The sequence below is a fragment of the Arachis ipaensis genome, chromosome B08 (genome assembly GCF_000816755.2).
Source record: "Arachis ipaensis cultivar K30076 chromosome B08, Araip1.1, whole genome shotgun sequence".
Lineage (NCBI taxonomy): Eukaryota > Viridiplantae > Streptophyta > Magnoliopsida > Fabales > Fabaceae > Arachis > Arachis ipaensis.
In genome coordinates, this window is record NC_029792.2 from 8651215 (window position 1) to 8666810 (window position 15596).

At 45.1% G+C, this 15596-nt stretch overlaps 1 long non-coding RNA gene across 1 annotated transcript; it reads right to left on the reverse strand.

Annotated features, from left to right (window-relative positions):
• Positions 14073-14495, reverse strand: LOC110265667. The gene is made up of 2 exons (XR_002351860.1): positions 14191-14495; positions 14073-14114 (listed from the first exon to the last, which is right to left on the reverse strand). It is a non-coding gene; the product is annotated as an uncharacterized LOC110265667 (long non-coding RNA).

Here is a 15596-nt window from a genome sequence, read left to right on the forward strand (position 1 = left end):
ACACTAGTTATATATCTATAATCTATAATCTATATCTATAATCTATAATCTATAATAATATATAATGCGAAAACCTCAAGTTTGGTGTCCAATTTTCTTTCCTATTTTAACCCTGCTAAGTGTCAACATAATCCAAAACTAACTTTACAGTTATGCATTTAACTACCAGTTACAACAAACATTCACACGTAACTTCTTTCTCAATCCTCCACTTAAATAATCTATTTTTTTTTATCATCTATAACAATATATAATGCGAAAACCTCAAGTTTGGTGTCCAATTTTCTTTCCTATTTTAACCCTGCTAAGTGTCAACATAATCCAAAATTAACTTTACAGTTATGCATTTCACTACCAGTTACAAAAAAAATTCACACGTAACTTCTTTCTCAATCCTCCACTTAAATAATCTATTTTTTTTTTCATTTCTTTAATTTTCTTTACTTCTCTTACTCAACTCTAACATTTTTACCTTTTGAATAACTCTTATAGATAACTTCCTAAAATAGACAATGACTATGATAAATATTGGTTTTAGAAGCATGTACGAAAAGAACAAAAGAATAATTTATGATGGAGAAAGTGTTCAATTATCATCAATAGTAGCGATAAGTAATTTTTGGTAAATTTTATTATATTTTGTGATATTCATTTAAATTATATTTTATTTAGTTTTATCTTAATTTTAGTTTGTACCATTTTGTTCTAAGTATAATGTACTCTGTAGCTTCACTCTAATTATTTTATTAGAGCTTTTGTTGTAGTTTCTTAAAAAAATTTATCATTTTTATATTTCTTTTGATGTTTTTCTTCTCCTTTCTTTAACATTCTCAGTTAAATTGTCTCCATCCTACTCATTTGCCTTCCTCCACTGCGGTTATAAATGTTTTTTTTCAATTTACTTACTCAATCTATATTTTTAATCCATTTTTAATTTTTTTAATTTGTTACCAATTTTTCACGTAGACAAATAGTTTTATGTCTTTTTCTCTCATTAATTTGATTTGATAAAAAAAATAGTATCTTAACATTTTATATGTACATTTTATTTATTTTTTTGACATGTCTGTATTTAACTATTTGTCAATGATGGGATGAAAAAATTTTATAAATATTTTTTAATATTTTTCTTTTTAAATTGCTTTTAATGAGATAATTTTTTTATTTTCTAAAATACTTGATTAATTAGAATATTGTATTTAAAATTTGAGTATATAAATATTTTTAAATTAAACTAAAATAAATAAATTATATTACAAAAAAATTTATTAATTTTGCCTTTTACAATATTATTTGTTTGGCATATTGGCTTAGTTATTTAATTGGTATATAATGCATGCAAGAGAATCACACCTATCAAGTGTTTCTTAAAATATTCGTATACTAATTTTCTAAATAATTAATTATTTAGAGTACTGGATTTGATATTTAATTATATAAAGTATTATATTTGTCATACAGAAAACACAAAAAATATGCACATTTCTATAACAATATAGGAAAAGTCTAGGAAACCAGCAATTTTATTGAATTTTAGCCAGCATGTAACCAGCAGAGAAAGGTGAGTCATTAGATGAAATCTCGTATATATTTTATCTTAACTCTAAAATTACTAAATAAAAACCTAGTTTCACAAAATTCCTAAATTTATTACCCTAAATCCCTAAACCTACGTTAAGAAAGGGAAAGAAAGGAAATAGGGGAGCTCGAGGGGAAACAGAAGGGAAGAAAGAAAGAAAGGAAAAAGAGAGCAGAATGGGGAATCGGGGAAAAAGAGGGAAGAGAGGGAAACGGAGACAGCGCCGGTGGGCATCACTGCCACCGTCGCCGCTATTGTGTCACCAGGAAGAGAGCGACGCACGTGAGGGTGAGAGTATCGCGGAGAGGGAAGTGTCACCGTTGAGCCAGAGCCGTCGCTGGGGTTCTTCGCCGTCACCGTCGTTGTCATCCTCGTGAGCTGTAGCGCCGCCGTTCAACCCCATCCCGCCGCATCTCCATGGTCGTCATTGCTGTCACGTGAGGAAGGGAGCGAGAGAGGAGAGGTGGTGAACGAAGCCGTCGCGTCTTGCCGCCAACGGTTCCGTCGCCATCGTGCACGCTGCCACGGTTGATTGAAGCCACCTCCGTCGCAGCCAATCCATCGCAGTTGATGTTACTACCATCCTTGTTGGATTCCACCGTGGAGAGAAGAACGACGCGAGGGAGAGAGGGAGACAGAGCCGTGCGAGCCAGAGGAGCAACCGTCCTTGCCGTTGCTGCCACGGTCGCCGGTGAGTCGTGCACCGCCATCAGAGTCGAAGATAGCACCAGCCTTCTTCTTCTGATTCTGATTCTCCTATTCTTGAACCTGTAAGCTTAATCCTTACTCTGCTTCCATTTTATTTCTTACTCTTTTTCTGTTCTGAGTAAGGAAAACCTATGTCTCTTTTTAACACTGCTGCTCTGCCTTCCCTGTTTGTTGATGGAACTATCATAGGGGATAGTATTTGTTACGGCCCAGGATTCCCGCGGGTCAACCCGACCCGAGCTCCACCCGGCCCGACTACGCGCCTCTCAACTGACCCGGACACGCGTCCCGTACGGCTCTCCCGCAGCTATGGGACAGCGTCCTTGAGAATATGGGCCTGCCCTCCAGAGGGGCCCACTACTGACCGTCGGAGTGTCTTTGCAGGTGGCCCCCCCCCCTTTTCTCACACGAAGTGCTCGGGAACTCGCACCCCCTGGACTGGAAGACTGTGACCCGACGAGCCCCTTCCTTCACAACAGATCCTAACCCGAACTGTTCGGTAACCGACCTACCGAACATTGGCGCCGTCTGTGGGGACTCGTCCATGGACTTCGTGCTAGTCCAAACTAGGACAGGCTGTGAGGCCGCGCCCCCTGTGCCTGGAGGAGGCGCCGTCCCGACGGAAACTTGACAACAATAGAGGTCGCCTCCAAGGGACACGACGCAAACTCACGAAAGACGCCCCTTTGGAGGGACTGGCGACAACCACGCCAAGATAATGCAAGAGCTACGCCATAGGATGCAAGACTTAGAATGCCGGCTAGCCGAAAGAGAACGCGACCAACGCACCCCGGAGCAGAGCCCCACTCGCTCCCGTTCAAGGAGCCGCTCGAGGCGCTCACCCAGCCCCCAATACGAGTCGGAGAGCACCGGGGGATGGGGGCGAGCCAGAAGAAGAAGTCGGGACCCCATCATTTACTCCCGACACGAGAGGCGGCGTGCGTCGAACAGGGGCGAAGAGGACGCCCGTCGAGAGAATGACGAGCCGAGGAGAACTACCCGGGGACCAGTGATAATAGGAGCGACCCCTTTCCACCGTTCCGTACTCGAGGTCCGGCTGCCGAAACACTTCGACAAGCCAACGGACATGAAGTATGATGGAACACAAGATCCCCTGGAACACTTAACGGCCTTTGAGGCCAGAATGAACCTGGAAGGGGTGGGAGACGAGGTCAGATGTCGTGCCTTCCCGGTCACCTTGGCGGGCCCAGCGATACGGTGGTTCAACAACCTCCCACAGGGCTCGGTGACCCAATTCTCCGACATCAGCCACGCCTTCTTGGCTCAATTCACGACCAGGATTGTCAAAGCCAAACACCCAATCAATTTGCTAGGGGTGACACAGAGACCCGGAGAGCCGACCAGGAAATACCTGGACCGTTTCAATGATGAGTGCCTGGAAATTGACGGTCTAACGAACTCGGTGGCAAGTCTGTGCTTGACGAACGGGCTCTCCAATGAGGACTTCAGGAAACACCTTACCACAAAGCCCGTTTGGACAATGCAAGAGATCCAGTGCGTGGCCAAAGAGTACATTAATGACGAAGAAGTCAGCCGGGTCGTGGCTGCCAATAAACGGCAGCCCGCCTACAACCAAGCTCGGCACTATGAAGGCAGAGAAAGACCAAAGGAACACGCCAGGGACGGCGGTCCGAGTAAAACACCCAAACCGTTCAACCAGCGGTTTAAGCGGTGCGAGTTAAGCGGGCTTTTGCTATTTGGCGGTCCCAATTTTCCAGCCTGGCCCGCCTTTTTTGGCGGGTTACGCGGGCCGGCCCGACGGGTTTAGGCCCGTTTTCCACCCCTACCTGGAACAAGCTATCAGGGATGGAAAACTTGCCGACTTCTCCCACCTTATACGGGAGCCGAGGAGACGCAACCAGGACCACGATAGCGAAGACAGACCCCGCTCAACAAGGCGACGACAGGAACCAGAGGGTGACGACCACGGCCTCACGGTGGTAAACGTGGTAACGGCCAGGAACACTGCCCCAAGGTCAAGGTCGGCATGGAAAAAAGACGCCAAGGTCCTAGCGGTCTCCACCTCGTCTGTTAGGGGTCCCCGGGGCCTCCCACCCATCTTCTTCGGGCCAGAGGACCAATGGTTTGACGAGGCGCCAGAAAGCCCGCCCATGTTCATCACGGCCAAGGTTGGAACGGGCCTCGTCAAGCGAATCCTGGTAGATACGGGGGCAGACTCAAACATCATGTTTCGAAACGTTTTCGATGCCCTGGGACTAAGAGACGCCGACTTGACGACCCACCAGCACGGTGTGGTAGGGTTGGGGGACCATTTCATCATGCCGGATGGAATCATCTCACTCCCGACCTCCGTGGGACAGGGGCAGAAGCGACGAACAGTCATGGCGGACTTTGTAATATTACGAGATTCCACGGCTTATAACATCATCCTGGGGAGAAAAATCATCAACAACCTGGGGGCGGCCATTAGTACAAAGCTACTGGTGATGAAGTTTGTCACCGATGATGGATCCGTAGGATCCATCAAAGGCGACCTGGAAACGGCAGTCGCTTGCGACCACGCCAGCCTTTCTCTCAGGAAAAAGTCCAAAGAAGCATCCGGGGTCTTCCTTGCTGACCTGGACGCCAGGATAGACGACAAACCCAGACCAGAGCCAGAAGGAGACTTGGAGAAGTTCAGGGTCGGCGAGGAGGACGATAAATTCACATTCATAAACAGAAACCTCCTCCATGAGATGAAGGAACCTTTGATGGAAATGATCAGGGCTAATGCCGACCTCTTTGCCTGGACGCCTGCCGATATGCCCGGGATAGATCCCCAGCTCGTATCGCATCATCTGGCCGTCAAGGCGGGAACCAAGCCAGTGGCCCAGAGGAGGAGAAAAATGTCGCAGGAAAGGGCAGAAGAGGTAGCCAGGCAGACGGCCAGCCTCCTCGAAGCAGGGTTCATCCGGGAACTGGACTACTCGACTTGGTTGTCAAACGTGGTCCTAGTTAAAAAACATAATGGGAGATGGAGAATGTGCGTAGACTACTCTGACCTCAACAAGGCGTGCCCCAAGGACTGCTACCCCCTGCCTAACATTGACGCACTCGTCGACGCAGCGGCGGGGTACCGGTATCTGAGCTTCATGGATGCTTACTCAGGATACAATCAGATACCGATGCACTGACCCGACGAGGAGAAAACGGCGTTTATAACGCCAGGGGGAATCTATTGTTACAGGGTAATGCCTTTTGGTTTGAAAAATGCTGGGGCCACGTACCAAAGGCTGATGAATAAGATATTCAGTGAACTCATAGGCAAAACAGTAGAAGTCTACGTGGATGACATACTCGCAAAGACCGCGCGACCCGACGACCTCCTGAGAGACCTTGATGGTGTTTTTTCGTCACTAAGGCAGCACGGCATGAGGCTTAATCCGCTCAAATGCGCGTTTGCCATGGAGGCCGGAAAGTTCCTAGGATTCATGATCACTCAAAGAGGAGTGGAAGCCAACCCCGAGAAGTGCCAAGTAGTTATCCAGATGAAGAGCCCGAGTTGTATCAAGGACGTCCAACGACTTGCCGGGAGGTTAACGGCTTTATCCCGATTCCTCGGAGCGTCGGCAGCGAGAGCCCTACCTTTCTTCAACCTAATGAGAAACGGAATGACGTTCGAATGGACCCCAGCGTGCGAAGAGGCGTTCAACCACTTCAAGGAGATCTTAGCGGCACCACCAGTTCTCAAAACCCAAGAAACCCAAGGCCGGAGAACCGCTCTATCTCTACTTATCAGTAACCGAGGAAGCACTTGCCACAGTGCTCGTTAGAGAAGAGGGGAAGACCCAACAACCCGTTTACTTCATGAGTAGGGTCCTCCAAGGACCAAAACTGAAATACAGCAAGCTGGAAAAACTGGCGCTAGCACTCCTAGTCTCCTCCCGAAGGTTAAGACAATACTTCCAGAGCCATCGTATAGTAGTGAGGACGGATCAGGCGATTCGCCAAGTACTGCAAAAACCTGACTTGGCCGGTAGGATGATGACCCGGGCCGTCGATCTCTCCCAATACGACCTACAATATGAGCCCTGACATGCAATCAAAGCCCAGGCAATGGCAGACTTTCTGGTAGAGGTGACGGGGGACCCCCCCGAGGAAACGGGCACACGGTGGAGGCTCCACGTTGACGGGGCCTCCAACCAAACGTCCGGGGGAGCATGGGTCATCTTAGAAAGCCCAGCAGGGGTCATCTATGAGCAATCAACCAAGTTCGAGTTTCCAGTGTCGAACAACCAAGCAGAATATGAAGCTCTCTTGGGCGGACTAATACTAGCTCGGGAAGTCGGAGCGACAGAGGTCGAAGTATGCAACGACTCACAAGTTGTCACTGCGCAGGTAAACGGGAGCTACCAAGCCCGGGACCCTCTCCTACAAAAATACTTGGAAAAGGTTAAAGAAATAACAAGTCAGTTCCAGGAAGTCATCGTCCAACACGTCCCAAGAGAAAAGAACACACGTGCGGACCTCCTGTCCAAGCTGACGAGCACAAAACCAGGATCGGGTAACCGGTCCCTCATCCAAGGCATGGTGAAGGAACCAACGGTCGCCCTCCATTTGACGAAGTCAAGCCCCTCATGGCTAGACCCCATCACTAACTTTCTGGAACTCGGCAAGTTGCCTGAAGATGAGAAAGCGGCCAAAGTTTTAAGAAGGGAGGCGGCCAGATACGCAATCATACAGGGACAACTATTCAAAAAGGGACTCAACCAGCCCCTATTGAAGTGCTTACACCCCGACCAAACGGACTACGTGCTTAGTGAAGTCCATGAGGGGTGTTGCGGGCACCACATCGGGGGCAAGGCCCTAGCAAGAAAGCTCATCCGAGCCGGGTACTATTGGCCAACAATGATGAAAGACTCAAGGGAATTTGTCAAAAGGTGCATAAAGTGCCAACAAAACGCCAACTTCCACAAGGCACCAGCCTCCGAGCTAAGCTCTCTGACGACTACTCGACCTTTCGCACAATGGGGAGTCGACCTCCTGGGGCCTTTCCCGATCGGCCCAGGACAAGTCAAATACCTCATTGTCACCATTGACTACTACACCAAATGGGTGGAGGCTGAATCGCTGGCTACGATATCGTCCTCCAACTGCCGGAAGTTCATGTGGAGGCAGGTGATAACCCGTTTCGGTATCCCGGAGGTCGTTATCTCAGATAATGGGATCCAATTCACAGACAAGAAATTCATGGAGTTCCTCTCTAGCCTAGGGATAAAACAGAGGTTCTCCTCGGTAGAACACCCCCAAACAAACGGGCAGGTAGAAGCTGCAAACAAAATCATCCTTCTTGGTCTAAAGAAGCGCCTAGACAATAAGAAAGGAACATGGGCTGACGAACTCGCCTCCGTCCTATGGTCTTACCGGACAACCGAGCAAAGCGCCACGGGGGAAACTCCTTTTCGCCTAACATACGGGGTCGATGCAGTGATACCCGTCGAAATCGGCGAACCGAGCCCCCGACTACTACTCGCGGGCATGAGCGAAGCGGTCGAAAAGGACCTGGTCGAGGAAACAAGGGAGATGGCTCGCTTATCAGAAACGGCGCTGAAACAAAGAATAGCCCTGCGTTACAACGCTAAAGTCCTCAAACGAGATTTCGAGGAAAGGGACCTCGTCTTGCGACGCAACGACGTCGGCGTCCCGACCCCAGGGGAAGGCAAGCTGGCGGTAAACTGGGAAGGTCCCTACAGGGTAAGGGAGGAACTCGGCAAAGGTGCTTACAAGCTCGAAAGACTCGACGGCAAGGAAATACCCAGAACATGGAATGCGGGTAGCCTAAGAAGGTTCTACTCATGACCAGACGACTCGCCGACCTGAGAACCCAAACAAATAGTAAATACTCGCTTTGTTCGCATGATGATCTGCCTTTTTATTTTATCAAATACTCGCCATATTGATTAATTTGCTTAGCTAACGACTAACTCATACTTGTCAAAAATTTTCGTACTTGTCCACTACTTTCCTACGTGCGCCGCACATGAGCGCGCCTTAAAATGGCAGACCGGGACTGATCACCCCGGGGGCCATCTTCCTTATGGCCAGAGCTAACTACGATGACAACACGACCACGGCGATCCAAGCCATAACAAACATAAAACGGGAAAACGGGCGCGAGCCCACCCCCGAGAGAAATAACGACAACAAATATAGTAAACGGCAACCTGGCCAAACGACTGAATAAGTATAACTTATAAAGAGTCAAAACAAAAAACGAGCAATAAGTTGTTCAGCAAATGCGTTACAAAATATCCCAGGTTACAAGACCTCACTTCCTCGGCATGTCAACAATCTTTCTGTCCTGGATAGTCTTGAAAACGCCAATTGACGATGTGTCGAAATCAGGAGCTGCGATCTTTAGCTGAGCCTTCAGGGCATCTTCGGTCATCGAGATGGCATTCTTCCCTTGCTCCTTGGTCACTTTAAGCTTCTTCTTAAGCTCTGCGGCTTCGGCTTTAGCGGTTTTGCCTCTGAGACGGCCTGCTCCCGCTCTTTCTCCAAGACGGCAACCCGACCCTGAGCGGCATTTAGCTGACCCTCCAAGGTCATCTCATGCTCAAGCAGCCGGGCCACGGTCTCATCGGACGCCTTCAACCTCTCCGCAACGAATGACGCTTTCTCCTCAGAAGCACTAAGCTTTCCCCCATCTCGGACAGCTGACCCTGAAGGAGTTCAACTTGGGCCTTGAAGTCATTGTTCACTTTAACAGAGGATTGAAGCTTCCTCCGGAGCGCCTCCATCCCCGATAACTCGAATTCAGCCTTCCGAGCTATCACGGCTCCACGAAGCAAGGTCCGGTACATCCACCTCGCCTGCCCGGACAGATCGGTCCCATGAAAATGCTTCTCCGTCCCGGGTATCAGCTGTGATTCAATAAATTTGGTAGCATCAAAGTTCCTTTCTATTATAGTAAGGGCCCCTTCCGGGCTGGAAGACATCCTCTGCCTCTTGGGAGTATGGATGAGCTCCACGTCGCTATCCGGCTTGGAGGTAGAGGATGCGTGCCCTTCAGCGGGCCCCTCTTCACGAATAGGGGAAGCCTGGACCCCTGCAGTCTGTTTCTCCGACACGCCGGTATCCTGGGGAGAAGGCACAGCCTGATTCTCCTTCTCCCCAGAAGGACCCCCCGACTTACTGGCATCCTTTTCTTCGGCATTCTCATCGTCACTCGCTTCAAAGAAGGTCTTCATCAGATTCTCAAGACCAGTCACAGTGGCAGACATTTCCACTACAGCAAACAACAGGCACATTAGTCGTTAGATCGGGAAAAGAAAACAACAATAAACAAACGTAAGCAAACAAAGAAGACAACTCACGGATATAGCTCCTGGCGGCCTCCCGTTCACCCATAAGAAGATGAGGGTTCACGGGGTTCTTTTCAAAAATGGCAAAAAGTACGTCAGCTATTTGCTTATCTACAGGCGACAACCTCTTGTACGTCACCTTGATGAAGGGATTCGACCCCGCCCCAAAACTCCAATAAGTCTGGATAAGGCACTCCCCTTCCAACGACAACCAGAAAGGGTGACGACCTTTGACGGGACGAACTTTGAAATACTTGTCTTTAAAACCATGGTAGGAGTCCTCAAAAAGGCCAAAAATTCTCCTACCCTGGGCGGAACGGAAAGAGAGAAACCCTTTCCTCGCCTTCCCCTGTTTGGAAGGGTTGGTAAGGCTGAAGTAGAAGAGGAAGACGTCCACTGACACCGGCAGCTCTAGGTGCTCGCAAACCATTTCGAAGCAGCGGATCGAGGCCCAGCTGTTCGGATGAAGTTGAGAGGGGGAGACGGATATCCGGTTCAACAGCGCCATTTGAAAATCAGAGAACGGTATCCGAACGCCAACTTGTGTGAACATGGACTTGTAAAACCAAATCCAATCGGGGACACGAGGAGAGTGGAAGTTAAGCTCATAAATACGCTCGTGGGGGGCGGGAACAATGGTCTCATAGTTGGCCTCCTCGTCCATCCCCCACATAAGTAGCCGGCTCGCCGAAACTCGGTCAACTCCTCCAAATCCATTTGGTTGGGCGAGCTCCTTATATCGTCAGTCACCCAGGCGTACGGGTTGTAGGCCGCGCCAGATCCAGAAGACCGGGAAACGATGCGAGGCATACCTACAGCGGGGTACCACTCCGTTCGACTATGAGGTCGGGAGTCCATAGAAACCCAAAAACTACACCTTTTCAAACTCAAATCATGGCCGAATACGGTTAAAAGCTACGCCTATCACGCAAATCACCTAAAACCTACCCAGGAATGGTACCCCTCCCTTAATTCGTCTACCCCACCATTGGAAGGTCATTCGGCAAAAGTAAACCAAGCATGCAACAATCGCAAATAACAACTACGCAGCAGTAAAACATAGCGTAAACACAAGGGAATAGGAAGCAAAAATTACCTGAATTAGTTGTAGGAACTTGAGAGAAAAAAGGAGGCACGAGAGGGCTCGAACAAGGAATTTTGGATATCAGGGAGAGAGGAAAGTGAAAATAGCAAGGGTAGGAGGAAAAGAGAAAGAAACTGTTTAAAAACCACCACAAGGAGCGCGAAAAGAGACAGGGGCAAAATGGTCTTTACGCACGGGGTTTTAACTCATTATGAGCATTTAATGCTCAGCTCGAAGAACGAAGCGGCGAATGAACGCCTCAGCAGACCAAGAGACACGCGCACAAGAGACGCGCCTCTCCCACGGTCAGCCGACTCGGCGACAACGCACGAACAAGGACATCACACGCCACCGATCGCCTCACGACCATCACTGACGCATCGGGGGCACTGTTACGGCCCAGGATTCCCGCGGGTCAACCCGACCCGAGCTCCACCCGGCCCGACTACGCGCCTCTCAACCGACCCAGACACGCGTCCCGTACGGCTCTCCCGCAGCTATGGGACAGCGTCCTTGAAAATATGGGCCTGCCCTCCAGAGGGGCCCACTACTGACATGTATATAAGGGGAAGACTGGCTCTTCCCCCAAGGTACGTTACATCCCTACACCACCCTCATTCCGCCTGCACATATTCTGACAAGAGCGTTGGAGTGTCTTTGCAGGTGGCACCCCCCTTTTTTCTCACACGAAGTGCTCGGGAACTCGCACCCCCTGGACTGGAAGACTGTGACCCGACGAGCCCCTTCCTTCACAACAGATCCTAACCCGAACCGTCCGGTAACCGACCTACCGAACAGTATTAATGATACTAGAGAACTGCTAGAGTTGCTACCGGAGCCTCTACCGCCATCAAAGCCACCAACATCACCATCCTTCTTGTCTTGGTCTCAATTCTGTAATTCTTGAACCTACCATGCTTTTACCTTTGTTTTATTCCAATTTTGTTGATCCCTGCCAAGTTCTAATTTCATCTGTCAATATATCTTTGTTTTAGTACTATCGGTGTGTTTCTTCCGTTTCCTGCTGGTTCTAATGCCATTGCCATTGTTGCTGTTAATTCGGAATAAGTGGGTTGTCGGGTTTGATTCCTGAGTTTGGTTAATCGAGGTAGAGGTGCTTTTCTTAAACTCATTTTATTTTTGAGAATTATTATAAATCGATATTAATACGAAATGTATATCTTTGTGAATTCGTAAGTCTAAGGGATTGGTTTGAGTTACTTTGGACGATTGTAATTGTTTGTGTGGTTGAATTATTGATTGTTTGAGAAGATTGAATAATTTGGGTTTCTGATTGATTTTTGTTAAATTAGTGGTTGCCGAATTTGTTTTTTTGAGATTTGGAAATGTCTTGATATTGAAAATGAGTTTGATGTATTGAAAAGGATTTGAGACATTGGATTTGGATTGTTGATCTATCGGGAATGATTTTTGCGAATTGAAAATGATTTGAGATATTGAAATTGGTTTGATTTTGGAAATGATTTAAAAAAGTTTGAGGAATGTTTGAATGGGATTTGAAAAGTCGGGCAGAGTCCGAGTTTTAGAGGGAATGTTATCGAAATTTTATAAAAAATTAGAGATTTTGTTTGGATGGTTACTTAAAAGATTTCTATTTAAGGGTTATATGGTTTGATTTCGAGTTATTAAGAAAATGGTTACGTTTTAAATTTGATTTACTTAGAAATGAATGAATTATGTTTTGAATTGGGATTGTTGATGAACGGAATGAGAGGAAGGATGATGAGGATTGGTTTTAAAGTATGATTTTTGAATGAATTTGAAAATGAGATATGAATTGATGATGAAAATGAACTAAAAAGTAAATGAGACTTGCAAAATTGAAACAAATTGTTGACGCTCTGTACGTAAGATGTGACTGGGTAATATAACTCCCTGAGTTCTCGCATGGGCATGCAAAAATATGAATTTGAGCTTGGGACTTTGTCTCTCCTCATGGATGAGCTTGGATTTTTTCTATGGATATTATTGAGCTTTGGGATGCGTGTATAGAGGACTGTCCAATATGGTTAGCTACCACAACTAGAAAATGGATTAATACAGACAGATTTACAGACGGATTTAGTCTTTATTACAGACGGATTTTTGGTTACCAACGAAATTACCGACGGATTTTGTCCCTCTGTAAAAGTCCCGTCGGAAATTATTTACCGACAGATTTTTTTTCGTCGGAAAATTACAGACGGATTTTTACGAGTTACTGACGGATTTTCCCTCTGTAAATTTTCTGTCCATTTCCCAAAGGCGACAAACTTTCCGACGGATTTTCCGTCTGTAATTACAGACGGATTTTCCGATGGATTTTCCGTCTATAATTACAGACAGATTTTCAGACGGATTTTCCATCTGTAATTACAGACAGATTTTCCGACGGATTTTTCGTCTGTAATTTGAACATTGGAAAATCATCTCAGACTATGATTACAGACAGAAAATCCGTCTGTAAATCCGTCGGTAAAGTAAAATAGAAATTTTTTTAAATTTTTCCATTGCAAAATGAATACTTTAGGTTTATTTTTTAAATTTCCTCCATCAAACACACTGTAAATTGAAAAAAAAGAGGCCAAAAATCATATAGATAAACATAATATTCATTACATGATACCTATAAAATTGGATGTTATTTTCAACATCATTGACCAATATCTCACTATCTCAATAAAAAGATACCCAAAAAAATAAACCATTGACAGAACTATAACTATTTACATTACTCATTGACACCACTAGTTCCCTCATTTTCAACAATTTAAACAAACAAGATTTTATATTGATCCTATTACTTTTAGATTGCATACAGCAAAAGGAGCATTTGATCGAATATGTGGGGAGGACGAAACAGAAGACATTGGCTCCAATGGCTGCAGAGCTCTGAAATAATACAGATACAAACCACGTGCGATGATGAGGCATTAAGTTCGTGTAATTATACACAGATATTATGGAAAAATTAATGAGCCCGAAGAAAAGCTTACCATCAATCCTCTTGACCAATTCCTTCAACTTAAAAACAAGCCTCTGAATTCCTGGTTGAGCAAACGTGTAATGGTCTTACATACCATCCAGTAATTTTGACAAGCACCAATAGCAATCAGCCTCTATATTAGAAATTTTCTCTGCAGATAGATCAGACATTGACCAATTATCAATACCCCCTTGCAAGTGTTCTGATAGGAAAATCACAATCAGAAGACCCAAGAAAAGACCTAATCCAACCACTATAGATAAACAAATCACACAGAATTTTTTGAGAATCAGGGTGTGCTTGCTAACCTCACTGACTGTCACTTGGAGCAGAGAGACAGCTGAATTCTAAGCTATCCTATTCCACTTTTTTTTTTACTTCTATTTTTGTCCTCTTTGTGTCAATGAGTCTGAACTTGACTAAAAGAACACTCTGGAGAAAATGGAAAGCAATTCAATGGAACTAAAGATAACTCTAAAGAGAATAAAAGAATAAGAAGAACACAAACCGTCTTGAGACAAAAGGAACAATTCCAAAGGTCATGCCACAAGTAGCTAGAACAAACACAGAGAATATGATCATAACAACAACAGAAACACTCAAAGATCCAACAAGCCCAAGAATTATGCAGAGGACACCAGCGAATGTTTGGCAAAGCCATAAGGCCCAGAGCCTACCCCTCATTCCAAACCTCTTTGAAACTGCATCAGATATGAACCCTCCACCGGGCCTGGAGAAAAGATTCGCCAATCCGAAACTGGCAGCAATGATCCCAGCAGTGTGCAGCTTGAGATTGAATCTGTCACAGAAGTACTCAGCAGTATTCAATTTCTGAATAAAAAATTAATCTTTACAACAGCAAAAAAAAATATAAATAAATAAAGCATAATGCCAACAAAAAAAGTGTCAAAAAGAGATTAGCAAAAACTGGAACGTGTGTAAAATTCAATCCAAAATTATATATATAAAATTCTGACATTTTAGCATTTTAATTCCACTGAGTCCATGGTTTTTCCTTTTTCCTTTTCTTTCTTCCTCCCCCTCCGCTATATTGTTGGAAAGAAGATAGCTGTGATAAATTTTGTATATAAGAAGTTACATTATACACGTCACAGTTTATAAAGATTATTCTAATAAATAACCTTTGATATCATTGAGCAATAGATTTTGATTGCCATAGAAGAAGTCAAAGACATGTCCGCAAAATCTGGTGAATATAAAATAGAACAATCTGTTGTGGCTGTTAACATTGATTCATGTTAAAAGCTCAAAAATAGTCAGAAGAAACAAACGCCAAAAATGGCCTATCTGCTGTTGTTTCAGGTTTGAACAGAAGAAACCAGAGACAAAGATTCAAACAAACAAACACATAGACAACGCCCTTTTGCACCTCATAGCGGTTGAAAAGATGAGTCAGAATTGAGAAGAACTAAAGTTGTACCTTCTAACTGCTTGAAGTCATTCTTCAAAGTCAAGATCGAAAGTATCGTTGCGAGACTTGCCGTCGAGCTGTGGTGCGGGTGCCTCTGCAGAGAAAAAAAATGAACAAGTATATTTTGAACAAGTATATGTGCAATCTTCCTAAGCATGGCATATATGTGTGGAACTATGTCCTTCTATTTTGAACAAGTATATTTTCACAAACTATATAATGCTATATATAATTTAAACTTGTATTAATGAAAAATGAAAAGTATATTTAGGTATCAGTTTTCTACTTACATACCAGAAATTGCACAGAATTAATTTATCAAAATCATTGACTGTGATTTGAGAAATAAAAGAACAAAAACATAGACTCACATTTACATCAAACATGAATGCAAATCCTGTTTAGCAAGTACCTATATTTACAGAATGCAAATCCAAACATGAATAACAGAAAGACAGTATATATTTCATATTAATTTCATC